Genomic DNA, 20,342 nt, shown 5'->3' on the forward strand with positions numbered 1-20,342 from the left:
GCTGAGGAATATGCTGAATATGTCACCAGCACGTCACATTTGGCAGTCAAGTTACTCCTTAAGATCCAAACTGACAGTGAGGACTCCAACGATATCTACTCGAGTAACGCATACGACACGAGATTACTTGTGGCATTCACAGACATGCTCACCACTGTGGAACGCCGCTTTTGGGCTCGGGAAACAAGCACTGAGTGGTGGGATCACATCGTCCTGCAAGTCTGGGATGATGAGCAGTGGCTGCAGAACTTTCGGATGAGAAAAGCCACTTTCATGGGATTGTGTGAGGAGCTTGCCCCCATCCTGTGGCACAAGGACATGAGATTGAGAGTTGCCCTGCCAATGAAGAAGCGGGTGGCTATTGCAATCTGGAAGCTGGCAACTCCAGACAGCTACCGATCGGTCGCTAACAAGTTTGGAATGGGAAAGTCGACCGTTGGAATCATGTTGATGCAAGTTTTCAGGGCCATTAATCGCAACCTGGTCAGAAGAACCATGACTCCGGGTAACGTGCAAGACATTGTGGGTGGTTTTGCACAAATGGGTTTCCCTAACTGTGGAGGGGCGATAGATGGGACACATATTCCAATTCTGGCACCAGCCCACCTAGCCTCTGAGTACGTTAATCGGAAGGGGTATTTGTCTATGGTTCTCCACGCGCTTGTGGATCTCCATGGGCATTTCATTGACATTAACACAGGCTGGCCCGGAAAGGTGCATGACACACGCATCTTTCGGAACACTGGCCTGTTCAGGAAGCTGAAACCTGGGACTTTTTTCCCCAGATGAGAAGATCACTGTAGGGGAAGTCAAAATGCCCATTGGGATCCTTAGAGACCCTGCTTACCCTTTAATGCCGTGGCTCATGAAACCCTACACAGGGAGCCTTGACAGCAGCAAGGAGTGGTTCAACAACAGGCTGAGCCAGTGCAGAATGACTGTGGAGTGTGCTTTTGGCCATTTAAAGGGCCACTGGTGCTCTCTGTATGGGAAGCTGGACCTGGCCGATGACAACATCCCTGCGGTTATATCTGCATGCTGTACCCTCCATAACACCTGGAGGCTGAATTTGAACAGCCAGAGAGCAGGGCTATTAGAGGGGCCCAGTGCGGGGCTGCAAGGATTAGGGATGCCTTGAAGGAGCAATTTGAGGCTGAAAGCCACCAGTAATGTTTGGTGCCCTGCATGGGAGTGCAGTGCAGTGGTTCCAATGTTAGTAGGAATCTGTTAGTAGGAATCTGTGTTTGCTACGCTGACTTGCAGTGTCTGTTGCTTTCCGAATCCTGGGCTAAGGTATCTTTTACTTTATGCCATAATAAAGAATGTTTTCAAAGCCAAAAAATCCATTTATTGAAAAGAAACACAACTGCTTGGGAAACAGAAGGGGCAAGGGGGTGGGGTAGGGAACGGTACAATCACAGATTTGTGTATGTCCTGTTATCATACTCAGCCTTCCTGTCTGAAGTGCTGTGCAATGAGTGCTGCACTTCAGGATGGCTATAATGCATGGTGATTCGGGTTAAGTGCAGTGAGTAAGGGTCCTAGTTTTCAGGGCTGGGTGATGAAGCTACAAGTGTTGGAGGCAGCTGGTGGCGATAAGAGCCCAGATGTTGGAGAAAGTGGGTTGGAGGTGACATGGGGGCACAAGGGAAAGAGTTTTGGGACAAGGGCAGCAGGGGGGGCTGGGCATAGTAGTGCTCTGCCTGCATGGCTATGAGCACCTGGATCAAGTCCGCTTGGTGCTCCATTATGCTCATCAGCTGATGCGTGCTTTGCTGCCGGAGCTCCGTGCTTTTGTGCCAGTGCTCCTCATTCTGCTGGCGGATCCTCCTTTCACTCTCCCTCCACTCCTGCGCTCTTAGATTCTCGTTAAGTGACTGCTGCATTACTTCATGCAGCATGTTTTCTTTGTTTCTACATGCCTCTTCCTAATTCTTTGCAGTCTTTCAGCCAGTGATAACACGGATGGCTGAGATCTCAAGGTTGCATCTGTAAAGGCAAAATGCAACATGCAACACTTAACAGAGGCAGCATTGTTCACACCAGACAAAGCAATGATTCCCCTGTACTTAAGGGAAAGCACAGTCTACACAATAGCATAATTTGCCCATCCCAAAGTGAGCGCACATAACCCATGGGACCCCCAAAATGGTGAGTAAGCACAGAGTCATGGCAGTGATTGTTTCACTGCTGTACTGTCCTCTGGGTTTCTGTGCCTTGGGGAGAGCCAACAGCTGAAGAGGGCCCCTATACTGAACACTGTCCCCATGTTTTCCACAGGAGTTCGTCCTGGAAGATATCACACCGCTGAGGGTCACCTGGGAAGCAAGGAAGGGTCTTCTACTACAACGCAGCGTCTGCCCTGGCCCATATGCAGCTTGCCTGAGTGCAGCAATGGTCCCCCCGCCCCTCAGGGCACAGTGACGCAGACATGTTAGCCTGACTGGGACAAGGACCACAGTGGCTCTCCCAAGAAACCTGAGCAAGCGCATTGCTCAACTCCAGGATGAGACCTTTGAAGAGATCACTGAGGCCAATTCCACGATGTGCACATCAACACCCTATTCCACATCTAGGCATGCATGCAGCCCTAACCCTCCTTGCCCCAAGAGCCCGCACCGAATAACTTTCTTCCCAAAATAAAAGCTGCTTACCGGGAACCTCCTCTGGTGTTTGTCCTTCCCCAAGCACCGGCCGCCATGATTGGCTACCTTCCTCCTAGCTTGACAACAGGTCCTGGCTGCATGCATCTAGGGATTCCAGGGTGTCTTTCTCCTCCTCAGCACCATTGCTCCCGATTTCCTCCTCCTCCTCCTCCTGCCTTGTTGAACTAGGCTATGAAGTGTCCATGGTGGTCCTCGGAATGGAGGTGGGGTCGCCCCCAAATATCGTGTCCAGCTCTTTGTAGAAACGGCAGGTCACGAGGGCAGCACTGGAGCAGTGATTTGCCTCGCAGGCTTTGCGGTATGCATTCTGCAGCTCTTTCACTTTAATCCTGCACTCCAGTGCGGCCCGGTCATGGCCCCTTTCTGTCATGTCCCTTGATATCTGCCTGAAGGCATCGTAATTCCTACAGCTGGAGCACAGCTGGGACTGGGCAGTTTCCTCCCCCCAAACTCTGATGAGGTCCAGCACCTCACCATTGCTCCATACTGGGGATCTCCTGGCATGTGGAGGCATGGTCACCTGGAAAGATTCGCTGAGAGCACTCCATGCCTAGTTGAGCAAACAGGAAGGGGATTTTCAAAATTCCCAGAGAATTTAAAGGGCGGGTCTGATGGTTGGTAACCTGAGTTCAAAGTGATGACTAGAGTGGCTAGAACAGGCATTGTGGGACACTTCTGGAGGCTGATCAGAGCGCATTAACAGACCACGGCATCCACACTGGTGCTGCAGCACTCCAGCGGGGGTGCATCAAACATTATTCCGCTCGCCGAGGTAAAGTACCAGAAGCACTCTAGAAACAGAATCTGGGCACTCTACGTGCCTTGCCAGTGTGGACACATCGTGAGTTAAAGCGCACAGGGCTGCTTTAATGCACTCTAACTCGCAAGTGTAGCCATGCCCTATGATTCCCTTGTAGAACTGGTGTAATTGATACAGGATTGGTACTGTTTGACACAGCTGGCAGAGCCGCTGCATAAAGGTAATTACACCAGTCAAGGATCTGATTTTCTGCACCCTTCTTAGCTAGGACCATGTACACACACATCTAATTTCTGTTTGTCAATGACTGAGGTGATGAGAGAAATTTCCCATCAGGAAACTCAACCAACAAATAAATTGGAGAAAATCATTCCCCAAGCAGAACAAGAGGGAGAACTTGTCAAGTAAATTATTCAGTGTGCATCACATACAGCAATATTTCAGCAGGGCCGCCCAGAGGATTCAGGGGGCCTGGGGTCTCCCACCGCCGAATGGCTGCCGAAGACCTGGCACTTAGGCGCCGGGTCCCGGGGTGGAAGGACCCCCCGCCGCGGGTCTTCGGGGCACTTTGGTGGTGGGTCCCAGAGCGGAAGGACCCCCCGCCGCTGAATTGCCGCTGAAGACCCAGAGCGGAAGACACTCTGGGGGCCTGGGCCCTGCGAGAGTTTTCCAGGGTCCCCGGAGTGAGTGAAGGACCCCGCTCCAGGGGCCTTGAAAAACTCTCGTGGGGGCCCCTGAGGGGTCTGGGGCAAATTGCCCCATTTGCCCCCCACCCCAGGCGGCCCTGTATTTCAATGATGAGGTAAAAGGATGCCACCTTTTCCCCATCCAGTAAGCCTGCAAGGCAGAGAACAGATGAGCCATCCCCTAATGGCATTAAAGGAAAGAGACTGACAGAGTTCTTTTTTTTAATTTAGTTTGGATCAGGCTGAGACTCTGCGCTTTTCAAGTGGTAGTGAGTAGCAGCAACACTGACAGAGGTAATTCTCTCAGCACAACCAACTATTTACATATTGCAATCATACTACAAGTCTATTAGTTAACATATAGTTACTATTCTACTTGACCAATAAAAACACTGTATTTGTGTTAAAACTACACTCTATGTCCTTTCTTACTGCTTATGATATCACAATCATGAGCTATAAGTCTTCTGCTTTCCTCATCACTGCAAAAAAATAATTTTGCTAGCTGACTGTGATTTTGGTGATACAGGTTCCATCATTAAAAATTCAGCATCTACCAAAAGTCACCACAGTATAGTATCTGAGACACTGCAGTTAATTCCTGTTCTAAATATAAAGGAACACTGGGATAATCCTGCAAGTCCTTGTGTGGCACACAGCAAGATGCACCATCCATGGTCCAATCAGAAGCTATATGTGGGCATATATGAGGATAAGCTCTGGACACGATCCTTTACATCGATAATAAACCTGAAGTTTCTTATACACTTGCTCCTTCACTTCCAATAGTGCAGGGAAAGACTAGAGAACGGGGAATGTCTGAGTAAACATGGGTTTAAAGTGATGCTAATAACTTTAAATGTAGTCAGTTACAAGTAGTTTAGAAGAGTCAGTAGAAAATAATTAACTATACAAAAAGCAACGAATCATAGTATATAGAGTGCTATCAGATGCACAAAATAAACAAACAGAAAGAGAGAAAAATAACTTGTCTAATGTTTTCCAGCGACACTAATCATAGATGTTTCTTGTAAAATTATTGGTAATTTTTTTTTTTAGGCAAGAAGTGAGATTTTTTTATGTTGACAGTATCTCTTTATGTGTGATCATCATTATGGTAGTGTGGCACTTAGCTATGCATTCCACTCTCAGGCCTTACTCCATGTACTTGGGAGGAGTAAATAGATGGTTGAAAAACAGATGTCTTGTCACAGGGTCCCTATATGCTCTGCCCTGCTCATCACTTTTTACTTTACTTCTTGTATAACACTCTGTATCTGCACTGTGCAGGGTCAGGCCCAGTGTAGTAGTTGTTGACAAATATTGACTTTTTAAGGATGACCACTGTTAAATTTATATATTTAAGGCCACCATACATATATAGAATAAATACTTTGGTGTATACATAATAGATTTTTTCTTAAAATTAGTATTTGGCAATGTAAGAACATAAGAATGGCCTTACTGGGTCAGACCAATGGTCCATTTTGTGTGCATAAATCCATTAAGCACTTTTAAAAACCTCCCTCTAGATTTTAATACAGAAAAAGACTCAAATCTTTGATCCCTTATAACATATCTCATGAGCTCTCAAGAATGTAGGAATTTTATTAAATTGTTGTCCAGGGACTATAGCAATGGCCGCTTCAGCAATTCCTGTAAAAATAAAACAAAATAAATAAAAAAAAATCCCTTGAATCCATCAACAAGCATTTTGAAGAGCAACAATATGGAACCAAGTGTAATTTTCCAACACTTTGCCTAATGTTGTCCTGTATGTTAAGGAAAACTTTCAACATCTTCCCATGAAAACTCCCTTAAACCACTTGAACCACTTGCTGCATTATTTCCAAAACAAATAGTCTTGATTAGTTGCAGGATGATTAATTTCTACAAAAGGAAGGAGAAAACTACTTTTGCTTAATTTGCATAGGAAGTGAAAGCTTAACTCCCTATTTTATTACATAGCCAACCTGGTGAAGGTTCCAAAAGAAAATAACAGTGAAACTTCAATAATTGCATGACTACATTTTTGTCTTATAAAATAATACTACATACCATACATACGTAGTGATAAACAGCCCTTCTGGTTAAGCAAATAAATTGACAAGCTCCATTTGGTCTTTATAATGCATGGATATTTTACAAGAGTACTCCGTTTTTCACAGGGAATTTTCATATCCTTCCCAAACCAACTCCCTTCTGGTTAAACAAGACTGGGGCCTATCCTGAAGAATGAAATGACTAGTTACAAAGAAACAATTACAACACAATCTGCAGTATGGTGTGTCGGACAGAAATAACCATGTATGTTGTTTACGTTAGAACTACAATTTACGTGCTTACTTCCACTCTATGCATTATGGAAGTGCACAAGCACGTACGCATATGCATCAGAACCTAGCCTAAATGTAGAATTCTTCCTATCCAATTTTGGTGTGTGACCATTATTTATTTACTAGGTCTGTATTTATCAGCTGTACTGCAAGCATCTCACTTTCACATAGTGCAACTGCATTTGAATATATTAAATTAAGGAAGCACGGGGCTTTTCTTTATGATAAGCAGGCATGCTTGTCTTCTGTTCATGTTTCTTTTACAAATACAGGTATTGTGAACAATTTAAGAACATGCCACTCAATTCATTTTTCCCATAAGGGGCAGAATGCATATACACTATAGGATCACTTTCCATGCAGCAATGTTTTTGAAGGATTTCCTTCTATGCTCCTATATTAAAGTCCAACACTACCATTAGTTTATATGGATTCAAGGAGATCCACTATATAATCTAGTGGATGTATCCCATGTGTCTTCAATATCACGTAAGTGTTTTATGAATTAGGAGCCAAATTCTGCCATAAGCTGTGCACTTATTACTCCCAGCGGCTCCAACAGGAATAAAGCATAAAAATCAGGGGGAAGGGGTCTAAAAAGAATCCCATTCATACTTCAAATATACCTTTTGCTAAATTGTGTGCTTTACTACATACTGAGTAGTACCATGAGCTGGACAGGAAATTGCTTTCCTTTCCTGCAAGATTTTGGGATTTCAAAATGTTTTCTCTTCTCAAATTGGGATTGTGATGAACTAGGGGTTCTATCTGCACCATATCTGAATTCTGGGTGATTTTAGGAAATTGTATCATGAAATTACTGTGTTAAGGAAAAACTATGTGTATGTGAATCTCCCAGAAGTTAGCACAGTGTGTCATGTCTCTGCCAGGACAGAGATCAGCATTCATTCATCATCTGTTCAAAGTAAAACATCTTGGGACAACAGGCTTGCTCTACCTGGGAAAAAACATTTCCTCCTCTTGTTTGAGGGGAATGGGGTTTTGGAGTAATGGAAAATGACCAAAAGTCAGAACAAAAGAAGAGGTGATCCCAGCAGGTAGACCTGCAGGTAGATCCCAGCAGGTTTCCATTTCATTTCATGTATAGACATAAAGGCACTCACAGGGGGAACTGAGGGACAGAGACATCTTGCACCAGATTAAGATGAGGAAGTTTGCTGCAGGGGCAGGATAGTTCTGTCCTGCCTGACAGAACACAGATGATCTCCCAAGGGAAGGGTGAGGGACATTGCATTTAGCATGTTTTATAGTTTGGTGTGATCTGTATTCTCCTGTGCTTTACATAACTGTATAGAACATAAAGCTGATAGAGTGAACAAAGTGTGTGTGTGTTGACTGCTTCACAACTACTTCATGTCCCTGAAGGAGTTAAACTATAAAGCTTCACACCTTTGGGGTGGAGCTCTGGGACAGGGGTATGTTTAAGTATGGAGGAGTCTGAAGGGTCAGTGCTGTGCACAGAGTGGCTAGGGAGCTGGCCAGTGGGCTCCAACACTTGGAAGAGGGGTGCCAGATAGAAGGTATGTCTAGATATACCGAAATCGGGGGCAGTGCCTGGACTCCATTCAGGCTTCAGGAGCTTGGAACACCCTGGGAATCCAGAGCATGGATGCTTGAATTCCCCTCACAGCAATTTTAGTGGGTGCCTAGGAAGGGGTGCTAGGATCTCTGAAAGGGACAAAAAGATGAATCTCAAAAACTTTTTATGTACTGACAAAAATTTGCATCAGGTCAATCAAAACATATCAATAATTTCTCAGTATTTCAATTCTGACTTTATTTTTATATGGTTTTTACAATATATTAAATTTATAAACAAAAAAGTGGTTTGAACTGAAAAACAGAATAGAATGTTTCAATAATTTTGATGCTTCTTCCTCTTAAAGGTTTTTGAAATGGGACATTCATTGTGACCAATCTTTCCCTGTGAACATTTCAGTTTCAAGAGATCAGCATTTTCTGACAAAATAACATAGTGTTGAACAATTCCTGACTATCTCTAATAGTATCTAGGATTTTCTTTGGTTGATTTATTATGAGCACAGTGCATAGACTAATGTTCAAAAGATCCACTGGAAAGAAGGAATCTGCACATGAAGAACCACCAGCCAGAAGAATCTGCACCAGCCAGAAGAAGCAGTGAGGCTCTTACTTATATTCATATGTGAATAAACACATAATTGTAACTTTAATAACAGTTTAGTACATCCCTGATTACCTTTTTGATCTAAATGTAGACCAATTCTAGTTTTCCTAAGAACAGTAGAACATTTCTATTCTTTTTGGTTATAAAAGACCAATGCAAATATATTTTATTCATGGACACAGATATCTCAAGCCCCAAAAGTATTTGTGCATACAACATGAGCTTTCCAGGTGGTAGTACTAGAAACACTGAGAATGTGAAAAATGTGTAGTTCCAGAGTTAAGTGTTTGATTTTGCAATTCACAGAATACTTAACCTAGGCACCTTTCCATTGCTCATTTCTGTAGGGAACTTGGGGACAAAGGAAGGAAGGTACTGAAAACATCAAAACATGCCTTATTTTTATACAAATTAGTTTTCTTTTCTATTGGCAACAAATCAGTATTTTTTTAAAGAGGACTATCACAATTTAAAAAAATTCCATAAACATTTGGATCTGTACATATTATCATTATTTACGTAACACCACCCAGAAACATGCTAGGCACTTTACAGATTAAATTAAAAAGACATAAAACAGTTCCTGCCCCAAACAGCTTAAAATCTAAGGGACTGGTCCAAAACACAATCAAATCAATCATTGGACTCCTGGTTATAGCTGCACTGCCCAGAAAAACCTGCAGCATCAAGTCTCAGAGGTCAGGTCAACTGACTTGGACTTGTGGGGCACAGACTGCAGGGCTAAAAACAGTACTGTAGATATTCCCGCTTGGGCTGGATCCTGGAATCTGAGACCCTCCCCCGTCGCCAGATTTCAGAGCCCAGGCACCAGCCTGAGTGGGAACATCTACACTGCTCTTTTTAGCCCCACAGTCCAAGGCCTGCAAGCCAGAGTCAATTCACCCAGGCACTGAGACTCGATATTGCAGGTTTTTCTTTGCAGTGTAGGTATTACCCTAGTGATATTACATGGCTTTGGATCAAACTCTAATTTTAGATATGATATAACGATAGAGAATAACAAACAATAAGAGTGGAAGGAGAAGGACAAGGATTAGAACAGACAGATCATAGAATTACTCAGTTTTGATCTGTGCATTTTGCTTCCTGTTAAGTCTTTCATCTACATTCATACTAGATGTCCCTCGACCAAAAATTACTATAGAAATCTACATACCTTCAGCTTTTCTTGTATCAGGAGCATAAAATACTTGTGTCTTCTGATAAGACTTGTGTTAAAATTGTTGCATTCCCAAGCAAGTATTTTTTTTTAATTTGAACTCAGAAATAATACATTATGCATACAAATTTTATGGCAGGAAGAAGAATCTCTTGCTTTAGTATGCTAAGTCTGTTGTATACATTAAGTATCTTCTTGGTATTGTGTCCAGTGACTCAGATACAGTGCGTACAAGTAGTAACTCACAGCTAAAGGAATGCTGGGAATGATCTTACTAAAGTTGTAAATAAAACTTTAAAAAACGTTGAGCAATATCCTGACATTCAACACTTCAAGGACTGAAACTGAGCAATGTCTCTCTGTACCCTTATGCTTTTGATATTAGCTGATTCCCCCCGAGAAAATGTGGGGAGGGAATCTGTTTACACCCGGGAGATGAAGAAAATGATTCCAGTTCTTTCAACAGAAGCGTCAGCACTGGAGAAGCATGCAGCTAATATGATGGTGGCATAGCAACTAATATTCTGTGGCCTTAAGGCAAGATGAGACTTCAACTGATAACCTCATAAGCCCAAGCCCTTCCAAACCCAGTGGAGCTCAGCCAAACAACCATGATCATATTATATTTTGAACATCTTCTATGAGTAGTGAATAATTGTGTGTCCCAACTGCATGAAGTTTGTTTTGTGAGTAGAGCTTGGAAGAATATTGCTACTTCCCTCTATCCCACATATGTTCCCCTTCTTAAAGATCAAACAGGGCAGAAGAAATGTTACGAGTATTTCTTCAGAGGTACTATAGAGCTTTGTTCCATGAAACACACTAGTATGTTTCATCTCTCTGATTCACTTAAACCAGGAATCACACTTATTGACTATTAAAAACAACCAACCCTGTGGCTCTAATTCATTAATATATCACTTTTTGAAACATTTCTTTATTTTTGTTCAGTATTTCTAAGCAGGCAGGCAGCGTCATTCACTGTGTAATGGTCATCAGTGAGAAATCCAAGAATATGTAGCAGCATACTAACATCCAGGCTATTATTAAATTATTTTTAATACTAAAGTGTCAATGGTATGTTCAGTACTGTACTATGCACAAGACAGTCCCTGCCCTAGATGGATTACAACAGCTACAAGTAAGACAAGAAATCAGAAAGAGGATGTTGTTAACTTACAATATTTTTGGTATGATTAGTACTATTTCCTCTAGTTTGCCTCTTCTGAAATACTGTGGTGGAGAGAGCATTTGACTGATGGAAGTTTGTACTTGAGGGTCTCACAGCAAAAGTGTTCTTTGTGAAAATGCTTTATAAATTAGACAGGGAAAGAAGTGGATTCATTTGAATGACAAGGGGTAAAGGGCCTGAGGCACTGGAAATGAAAAACCTTTCTAGGTAGATGGGAGAAGCATGGATGGAAAAAGGAAAAAAAATAATGTGCTAAGTCTTGCGCTGTTGTGTGACGTGAAGTGTGAGACATGATTACTAACTAGATTCTAGAACTGAGCCGGGGCCTTGAAAGCAAGTAACAAAAGTTCAAATTTGATATGCTGGGCAAAGGGGAACCAGAGGAAAGACTGAAAGGGGATGGACTCATAAAAGTGTGCAAAATATAATTTTAGCAGTTCCATTCTGGACATGATGGAGGAGAGAGATGTTTGGGTGATATCCTAGGACTCCTCTAAATCCCTTAGTGCCTCACTCAAGCAGTACAAGGAAGACTTAAGACAGCAGATGACTGTGAGAATTCTGAGCTGACACCAATCCTATAACAGCCCTTCTGCCCACACCCTGGGTATACGAGGTATTCTGGAGCTGGGGAAGAGAGCATGTCATGTTTAAACTTGAACTGGCGTGGGCTACTCATGATTATTTGTCAGAGCCAGAGTCAGAAACGTGGGACTGGATAACAGGAGACAAAATTGTGCAGAGGTAGATTTGTGAGTCAAAGCACAGAGAACAGAGCTGAAGCTATACAAACAGATGAAATCACCCAGGCATGAGTTGTAGAAGGTGACCACAGTGCTCAGTCAGACTCCTGCTGAGAGATGGAGTGGGAGCAGCAATCCAAAGGAGATGATGAAAGAGTGATGACAAAGGGAGGACATGGGCATAAGAGCACAGGAAGGAGAAAGGGCAATGAGGGTGGAATGAAATTGAAGTGAAGTGCACTTGGATAGTGTTATTACTTATATAAATTACATACATTATTCACTACTTATATAGCTTCTTGGTAACAAACGCACTATTAAATCAATACATAAGTATAGTGCCACGGGATCTCTTGATGCTCTACAAAGTTGGACAATGTTTCTGTCCCGCAAAGCTTGCCATCACATGAATTGTGAATATAAGCTGAAGAAATCACCGTCTTTTAACTAGACATGATAACTGCTCAAGTCCTAGGGCATGATTCTTCCACCAGCTCTGCACTGCACAGTTCCAGGTTTGGGCTATATACATTTATTAATGGGCTGACAGTAAACTAGGCTTACCTGGTGTCTCCGTAAAAAAGCTGTCATTTTTTACAGTAACTTGCTAGAGTACAAAAGCTCCGCAGAGCCGCATATTTTCAACATGTGGAAGTGAAGAAGGCAAACACGAAAAGTAATGTAAAGAGGTCATCATTAAAGAGCAGTTATACATTTTTTATTTTTAAAAAAGGCAGCTTTTTACTTAAACCCAGTTCTCTTTTTTCAATCAACTGCTGACTTTAGTGACTAATATAAGTTTTCTGCTTTTTACTTCTATTAGCCCCACAGAACAAATACACATAAGAGGGAGTGGCTAGATTCTACTCTAACTCGTACATAATCAGCAGAATTGTTTACTAAGTCCCAGTCAGTTACACCTGTGCAAATCCATTGATGGCAAAGAGGTTATACAGCTGTGTCACTGAGGCATAATGTGAAGACAATGGAATTACTCAGATGTAACTGAGGGTCTAATGTGGACTGCAGAACTCTTGGAATCAACTATGATGCATGAGAAGTAAAGGATCCAATCTGACTCCCAGAGCCGAGGTTGAGTTTGCAGGGTTTAATCATACAAAAAAACCCCTGTACATTGAAGATATCGGGCACGGAAATCATTGTGAGACAAACATTGCACCCCAAAATATTTTTACATAGCCACTTTTCATAGTAAATTCCAGCTGACATCTTTATAATTTTGCCTTTGTAAGTATTTTATGTTACTGTGATACTCCCTAATCTTAGTATAGGGAATTCAACAAATGTCACAGTAATTTAATTACTCACAAAGGCGCTTCTAAGATTTTAATGACATCCATTGTATTTATATGCTATGATCTTAAGTAGGTAGATCTGGAAGGAATAGTTTTATTGTAAGCTAATGCTAACCTCAGCTGCAATAAGCAGTGTTCTTGAATCACCTCCGATTTGAAAGGAAATGGATTATTTTATACATCTTTCAGCAAACTACAGATACAGAGATAAAATGTAGTGCTCAGGATATTGTGTGAATTCAGGACACTCCTTTGATTCTGGATCCAATTAAAACGTTACAATGAAATATAAATATTGTATTTTCATATGTGACAGATATATTCTCTCTCTAATTGTCTATGGGTATGTCTATACTGCAATGGGGGGAGGGGAGAGGGAGGCATTGAAGCAAATGCTGACATACCCAAACTAACTTTAATCTAGCTAGCTCATGTACTGATAGCAGTGAGGTCACAGCAGCATGTGCTTCACCATGGGCTAGCTGCCCAAGCAATTTCCAGGGGTCCCAACTGGGTTTATGCAGCCCACGCTGAACCGTGTGTTGCAGTGGCTTCAGAGCTATTAGTATGCAAGCTAGATAGATTAAAGCTAGATCAGGTATGGCTGCATTGTAGCCATACCCTATGTTTCTTAAAGGAAAACTATCCATCTTCCCTCAAACCACCGCTCCAAATTTTCAAAAGATAACAAGCATCAGTAAATTCTCTCTCACACACACAAATCCCCACCCCCCCCAACAGCAATTAATTTGGCAACATATTTTGAAACGTCACAGATAATCAGCAAAATGGTAACTGTTTTCTGCTAGCTCTTGAATTACATTGTATTCGAGCAAACATCGCAGGAAAACTGCTTGTACAAAACCACGAGATTGTGTGGCATAAATGTCAGTGTCACAAAAAGCATGCCAGGCGCCTACTTTATGGCTCTGCTAGGCCACCAGTAATCACTGCTGTGAATACAGCTGAAGAGACTGTAAGTCACATACCTATCGCTTCCCTGACTTGCGTGCCCAGTAATGCTGCAAGCCCTAATAAATAATGTTAAAATACACAGGATTTGAAAAATTTACTAGATGACTACTGGCCAGAAAGCACTGGAGATTTTACCAAGGTGCAGTGCCTAGACAAGAGGTCTATCTTTTGTATGTTTAGTATGTATGAGAAATTGAAGCCCTCCTAGCCCCATCTGGCTATCAGGAAAGGAAATGGATTTTACTCTGTCTCTCCTCTTAACCCCTGCACCTCCTGGATGCTGCAAAGTGGCTGGCGGACTCTGTTATTCTACTTTTCCTCCTGCCTCCTGGGGAAGGCGGGGGGAAGGAAGAGGAAGGGAAGAGTTTCTACTTTTGTACCTTCCCCCAGCTTTTATTTGGGACCTCTTCTCCTATGAATACTCCAGCGTCTGCCTGCCTTGGCTACTACTCATAGCTTTCCCAAGCAGCAACAAAATGCTAGTGACACAATTCTTGTCATTTTCACTGCTGCCCAAAGCATTCTAAACAGTGGCAGTGAATAATGTCTGGGATAATCAGACACTGAATGATATGAAGCTAAAATAAGACACTATATGACTAGATGAAAAACATCTTGAAGTCAAGCTTCACACTGGAGCTATTCACTGAACAAGGACTGGGTGTTTCCGAAGTGCAGATATGCAAACCAATGTCACAGCCAGATATATGGGTCGCCGGTTGATCTAAGCTACACAATTTGAGTTCGTTAGTAGCATAACTCAAGGCTATGTAGCTTAGATCTACTTACCACGAGGTTCACACTATGCTATGTCAATGGGAGACATTCTCCCGCTGACATTGCTTCTGTCTCTCATTGAGGTGGAATGCAGAAATCAATGGGAGAGCACTCTCTCATCAATTGAGCATGTCTTCACTAGACCCGCTAAATCGATGCTGCTGCATCGATTGCAGCAGAACCGATTTAGCTCCATAGTGAAGATAAATCTTTTATTTTGAAATTTGCATGGGAGCCAGGGCAGAATTTCGTGTAAGTCCTGCTGTGCCAACAGCATTCAGAGATTCCCCAAAATGTTTAGCCCTTTTTTACATTTTCTAAAGAGGAGGATCTGATTATATACAATATTTATCAGTGAGAAAGCAAACACCTCCCACACTTAATAGACATAGGTGGCTGTCAAAAGTTAATAGGAGAGCATCACTTCAAATTCAACCACTTTATGTTGATGGTCCTAGTGCTCTGAAATCTTCATGGGAAGCAAATGCTTAAACTCTCTAATCATGCTTTTTAGCCCTCTGTTACTTTGCAGCAGAATACTGTGCTCTGATCTGGCTCCATTAATCTCACATCAAGTTGACTGACACACAGCTACGTTCAAGCATGTGCATCATAACTGGGATGATTCGACCCACACCAGTACTGTGGCACCCTGTGTTAAGCAACATCGCTCTTCCACACATCTGTCATGAGGATGATACAACCAGAAGGGTTGAGAAGATCAGGGCAAACCTGAGCTTACCAGTATACACAGACCTCTTTGACCACCCAAGAGAACACCAGTTGTTGAGGCACCCATTCTGGGCCCATCTGCCCTGATCAGATTTCTCTGTGATGTTGATGTAGCATGAAGAATGGTCTGCAGCTGATTGTCAGAAACCAGTCTCTTAGAACTGACCCAACCATGTGTTTGCCCTGCTTTTATTTGCCGCAGCACTCACAGGCCCTTCTGAACCAATTTTGAAGAGGCCAGTATCAATGTGCAGCCGGACGTCATACCTGGGGCCAATGAGAGGCTCTCACATGCAGCTGTGACCAAAGAGAGAATGTCTCACATCACTGATGGTTGATGGTGGTTTGACGGCTCTGCACTTCGGTGATGAGGCTGCTGCAAATTGGGTTGGCAAGCTCCGCATCCGGTAAGAAGTTATTATGTGTAAGTCAATGATTCACTCAAGTAGAAAACTCAAACATATATTCATGCTAATAAGACTGCATATGTTAGTGTCAAATGGTATACTGCGCTTGCTCCATGGAATGCAAGTAATCTGCCTTAAAAATGTACACAATAAACAATCATTGTAATTAATCAAAAAAGCACATAAATATGTTGGAACAATCTGTTCCAGCTATAGAGATTTGACAGTACTTGCGGGAGATGAATTTATTATAAAATAGATGTTTCCATTAAGACAGTCAGTGGTCATACTAATCGAAAGGTAAACCAATGAACATTTACATGAAATACTATAGAGCAAAGAGACTATACACACAAACTGCTTGATCATACTTTGAATGATGTGTTCCTGCATTTGTGAATATGTCTCAAAAACTTGTACAATGTGTTTTGTTGTTAGGGCTTGACCAAAGTATACTGAAGACTATGAGGCGACAACCACTGACTTAATGGATTTTGGATCAGGTCCCTAATGAGTACATGCAGTTGCTTTAAGGCTCTTTAAGTGAAAGGTCTATTGTCAATGTCTTGGACATGTAAAAATAGATTGCTTAAAACTCAGTCCTTACATTTAGATAGATTTACTGGAAACAAATGAAAAGCATCACACACACACACACGGTCTGTAATATTTACAGTATAGAAATGTTTAAAAATACTGTACTATGAATCATGTTAGTTCTACTCCAAATACATCCTGTAACTAGTACATCTTACTGGAGTTTAAATAGTGGTAACAGCAATATAGCAATTAACACTAATATAGCAACATACATTTTTAAAGTGTGGTAGCATTAATTTCTATGATATCCCTGTATGATACATATATTCATATTGACCATATGTTCTGGCCCTTATAGAGATGTGATAGTATAACTCAGGGGTTGGCAACCTCTGGCACGTGGCTCGCCAGGGTAAGCACCCTGGCGGGCCGGGCTGTTTACTTGCCGCGTCTGCAGGTTCGGCCAATTGCCGCTCCCACTGGCTGCGGTTCGCCGTTCCAGGCCAATGGGGGCTGCGGGAAGCCGCGGCCAGCACATCCTTCGGCCTGGGCCACCTCCTGCCTCCCCCTTTGGCCAGGAGCGACGAACTGCGGCCAGTGGGAGCCGCGATCGGCCGAACCTGTGGACATGGCAGGTAAACAAACTGGTCTGGCCCGCCAGGAGGCTTACTCTGGCGAGCCACGTGCCAGAGGTTGCCGACCCCTGGTATAACCCATGTGACTAATAGGGAAATATCTCTTTAAGAGACCCATTGTGGGGAGGTAAAAATAAGTTATGTCTGGGTCATCGTTGCTAGGCAGATTAATCACTCCACATCCAGAAGCTTCTGGAACTGGCTGTGGTAGTTATCAGTCTGCTCCAACAGGTTTCCTGTTGGGATTCCATGAGGGCAAGCAGTCAGAGCAGCTGCTTTACAAAGGGCCATGGGTCCTGTGTTGGGAGAAGCTGAGCCCAGGAGCAGAAAACAGGCTGTTGTCCCTAACTCTGAAGCATTTTGCTGCAGGTTAGTGATAGTGTTAACCCTCTAACAGGGGAGCATGGGCAATGCTAATTATAGCACGGAGAAATTGGGAGGGAAAACAACAACTTCTATTTTAATTGTATGCTTTGAATGTTCTTTTATTTTAGCCAAACCGTTCTAGTTAAATTGTCTCAACTAGTCTGATTCACCAACTTTTCTTTAAATGTAGTAATGGGGAAAGAGTCGTTGATATTTTGCTATTCTCAATTTTTGTATTTTCTTGTAACAGGGTTTTCTTTAAATGTGTACACTTAACTGAGTGATTGGTTACCAGGGGTAGGCAACCTATGGCATGCGAGCTGATTTTCAGTGGCACTCACACTGCCCAGGTCCTTGCCATTTAATTTTAAATGAAGCTTTTTTACTTTACATACAACAATAGTTTAGTTATATATTATAGACCAGGGGTCGGCAACCTCTGGCACGTGGTTCACCAGTTTGTTTACCTGCTGCGTCAGCAGGTTTGGCCAATTGCGGCTCCCACTGGCCGTGGTTCACCGTCCCATGCCAATGGGGGTGGTGGGAAGCCGCGGCCAGCACATCCCTCACCCGCGCCACTTCCCGCCGCCCCCATTGGCCTGGAGTGGCGAACTGCGGCCAGTGGGAGCCGTGGTCTGCCGAACCTGCCGATGCGGCAGGTAAACAAATTGGCCCAGCCTGTCAGGGTGCTTACCCTGGCGAGCCGCATGCCAGAGGTTGCCAACCCCTGTTATAGACTTATAGAAAGAGACCTAAAAATGTTAGAATGTATTACTGTCACATGAAACCTTAAATTAGAGTGAATAAATGAAGACTCGGCATACCACTTCTGAAAGGTTGCCGACCCCTGGGTTAATCAGTCAGTTGACTGGCTAGCAATGATTTCAGCAGAGGAAGATCTGCATAGATTCCAACTGAAGATTCCTACAAGCAAGTGGAGGGAAGATGTTTTAGACTCAGCAGACAGTACAGATTTGGTGATCAAAGACTCTGAGACTTAGGTGAACCAAACCTAAGCTTTTGGGAACTCCCAGTTCCTTCTCACTTTATTTCTGTGGGGACTGAACTGTGAAGATTTTAATTTGTTTTCTTTATTTATAGAATATATAGAATATCAGGGTTGGAAGGGACCTCAGGAGGTCATCTAGTCCAACCCTCTGCTCAAAGCAGGACCAATTCCCAACTAAATCATCCCAGCCAGGGCTTTGTCAAGCCTGACCTTAAAAACCTCTAAGGAAGGAGATTCCACCACCTTCCTAGGTAACCCATTCCAGTGCTTTACCACTCTCAGAGTGAAAAAGTTTTTCCTAATATCCAACCTAAACCTCCCCCACTGCAACTTGAGACCATTACTCCTTGTTCTGTCATCTGCCACCACTGAGAACAGTCTAGATCCATCCTCTTTGGAACCCCCATTTCAAGTAGTTGAAAGAAGCTATCAAATCCCCCCTCATTCTTCTCTTCTGCAGACTAAACAATCCCAGTTCCCTCAGCCTCTCCTCATAAGTCATGTGCTCCAGCCCTCTAATCATTTTTGTTGCCCTCTGCTGGACTCTTTCCAATTTTTCCACATCCTTCTTGTAGTGTGGGGCCCAAAACTGGACACAGTACTCCAGATGAGGCCTCACCAATGTCGAATAGAGGGGAATGATCACGTCCCTCGATCTGCTGGCAATGCCCCTACTTATACAGCCCAAAATGCCGTTAGCCTTCTTGGCAACAAGGGCACACTGTTGACTCATATCCAGCTTCTCGTCCACTGTAATCCCTAGGTCCTTTTCTGCAGGACTGCTTCCTAGCCATTCAGTCCCTAGTCTGTAACAGTGAATGGGATTCTTCCATCCTAAGTGCAGGACTCTGCACTTGTCCTTGTTGAACCTCATCATGTTTCTTTTGGCCCAGTCCTCTAATTTGTCTAGGTCCCTCTGTATACTATCCCTACCCTCCAGAGTATCTACCACTCCTCCAAGTTTAGTGTCATCTGCAAACTTGCTGAGAGTGCAGTCCACGCCATCCTCCAGATCATTAATGAAGATATTGAACAAAACCGGCCTCAGGACCGACCCTTGAGGCACTCCGCTTGAAACCAGCTGCCAACTAGACATGGAGCCGTTGATCACTACTCAGCTTTCTATCCACCTTATAGTCCATTCATCCAGCCCATACTTCTTTAACTTGCCGGCAAGAATACTGTGGGAGACTGTATCAAAAGTTTTGCTAAAGTCAAGGAATAACACATCCACTGCTTTCCCCTCATCCAGAGACCCAGTTATCTCCTCATAGAAGGCAATTAGGTTAGTCAGGCATGTATGTATAACTGTGAAGATAATGTCTGTGGATTATAATATAGCCATGTTATGATGTAACAATTAGATTATTTGTTTCTTTATTGTAAGATTTTTATAAAGTTATTTAATTAAATTCATTTTAGTTCCTTTTGGGACTTGAATATGGAGAGGTTGACCCTGTGCAATCCTTGCTGAAAATCCTTAAAAACTGAACTCTGGGTCTCCAGCTACTTTTCTATGGGAGTCGGGTTTTTTAGGCACAATGAAGTGAATTCTAGCCCACTCAAAGGTTACAATAGATCTGCAGTTTGGGTCTGGGGTTTTGGTTTGGGCCTATTTACAACTAAAGGCCAGGCAATGACTTCAATGAGCCAAGATTTAACTCCAGCTTCTAAAACTTCTGCCCATATTGAGTAGTAACTTCTGTAAGAGTAGTCCTGTTATGATCAACGGGACTTCCTGAGGATCAGTGTACTACACAGTACAAATAAGAGTATTAGGATCTGGCCCTACATGACATATCCCAGCTCACACAAATGAATAGAAGAGCAAGCGTTAGAAAACAGAAGTTCCTGG

At 42.9% G+C, this 20,342-nt stretch overlaps 1 protein-coding gene across 6 annotated transcripts in view; it reads right to left on the bottom strand.

Annotated features, from left to right (window-relative positions):
- Positions 1 to 20,342, bottom strand: part of ENOX1 (ecto-NOX disulfide-thiol exchanger 1) — a 495,678-nt gene that overhangs the window by 237,668 nt on the left and 237,668 nt on the right. The window contains exon 1 of one of the 6 annotated variants that reach the window (XM_045012856.1): positions 6,171 to 6,256. The exons of the other annotated variants lie outside the window; for them this stretch is intronic. The gene's annotated coding sequence lies outside the window, so the exon portion shown is untranslated. Of the gene's footprint in view, positions 1 to 6,170; positions 6,257 to 20,342 lie in introns of those variants that run through there. 6 annotated transcript variants of the gene reach the window in all.

Source organism: Mauremys mutica, chromosome 1, assembly GCF_020497125.1.
Source record: "Mauremys mutica isolate MM-2020 ecotype Southern chromosome 1, ASM2049712v1, whole genome shotgun sequence".
NCBI classification, from domain to species: Eukaryota; Metazoa; Chordata; order Testudines; family Geoemydidae; genus Mauremys; species Mauremys mutica.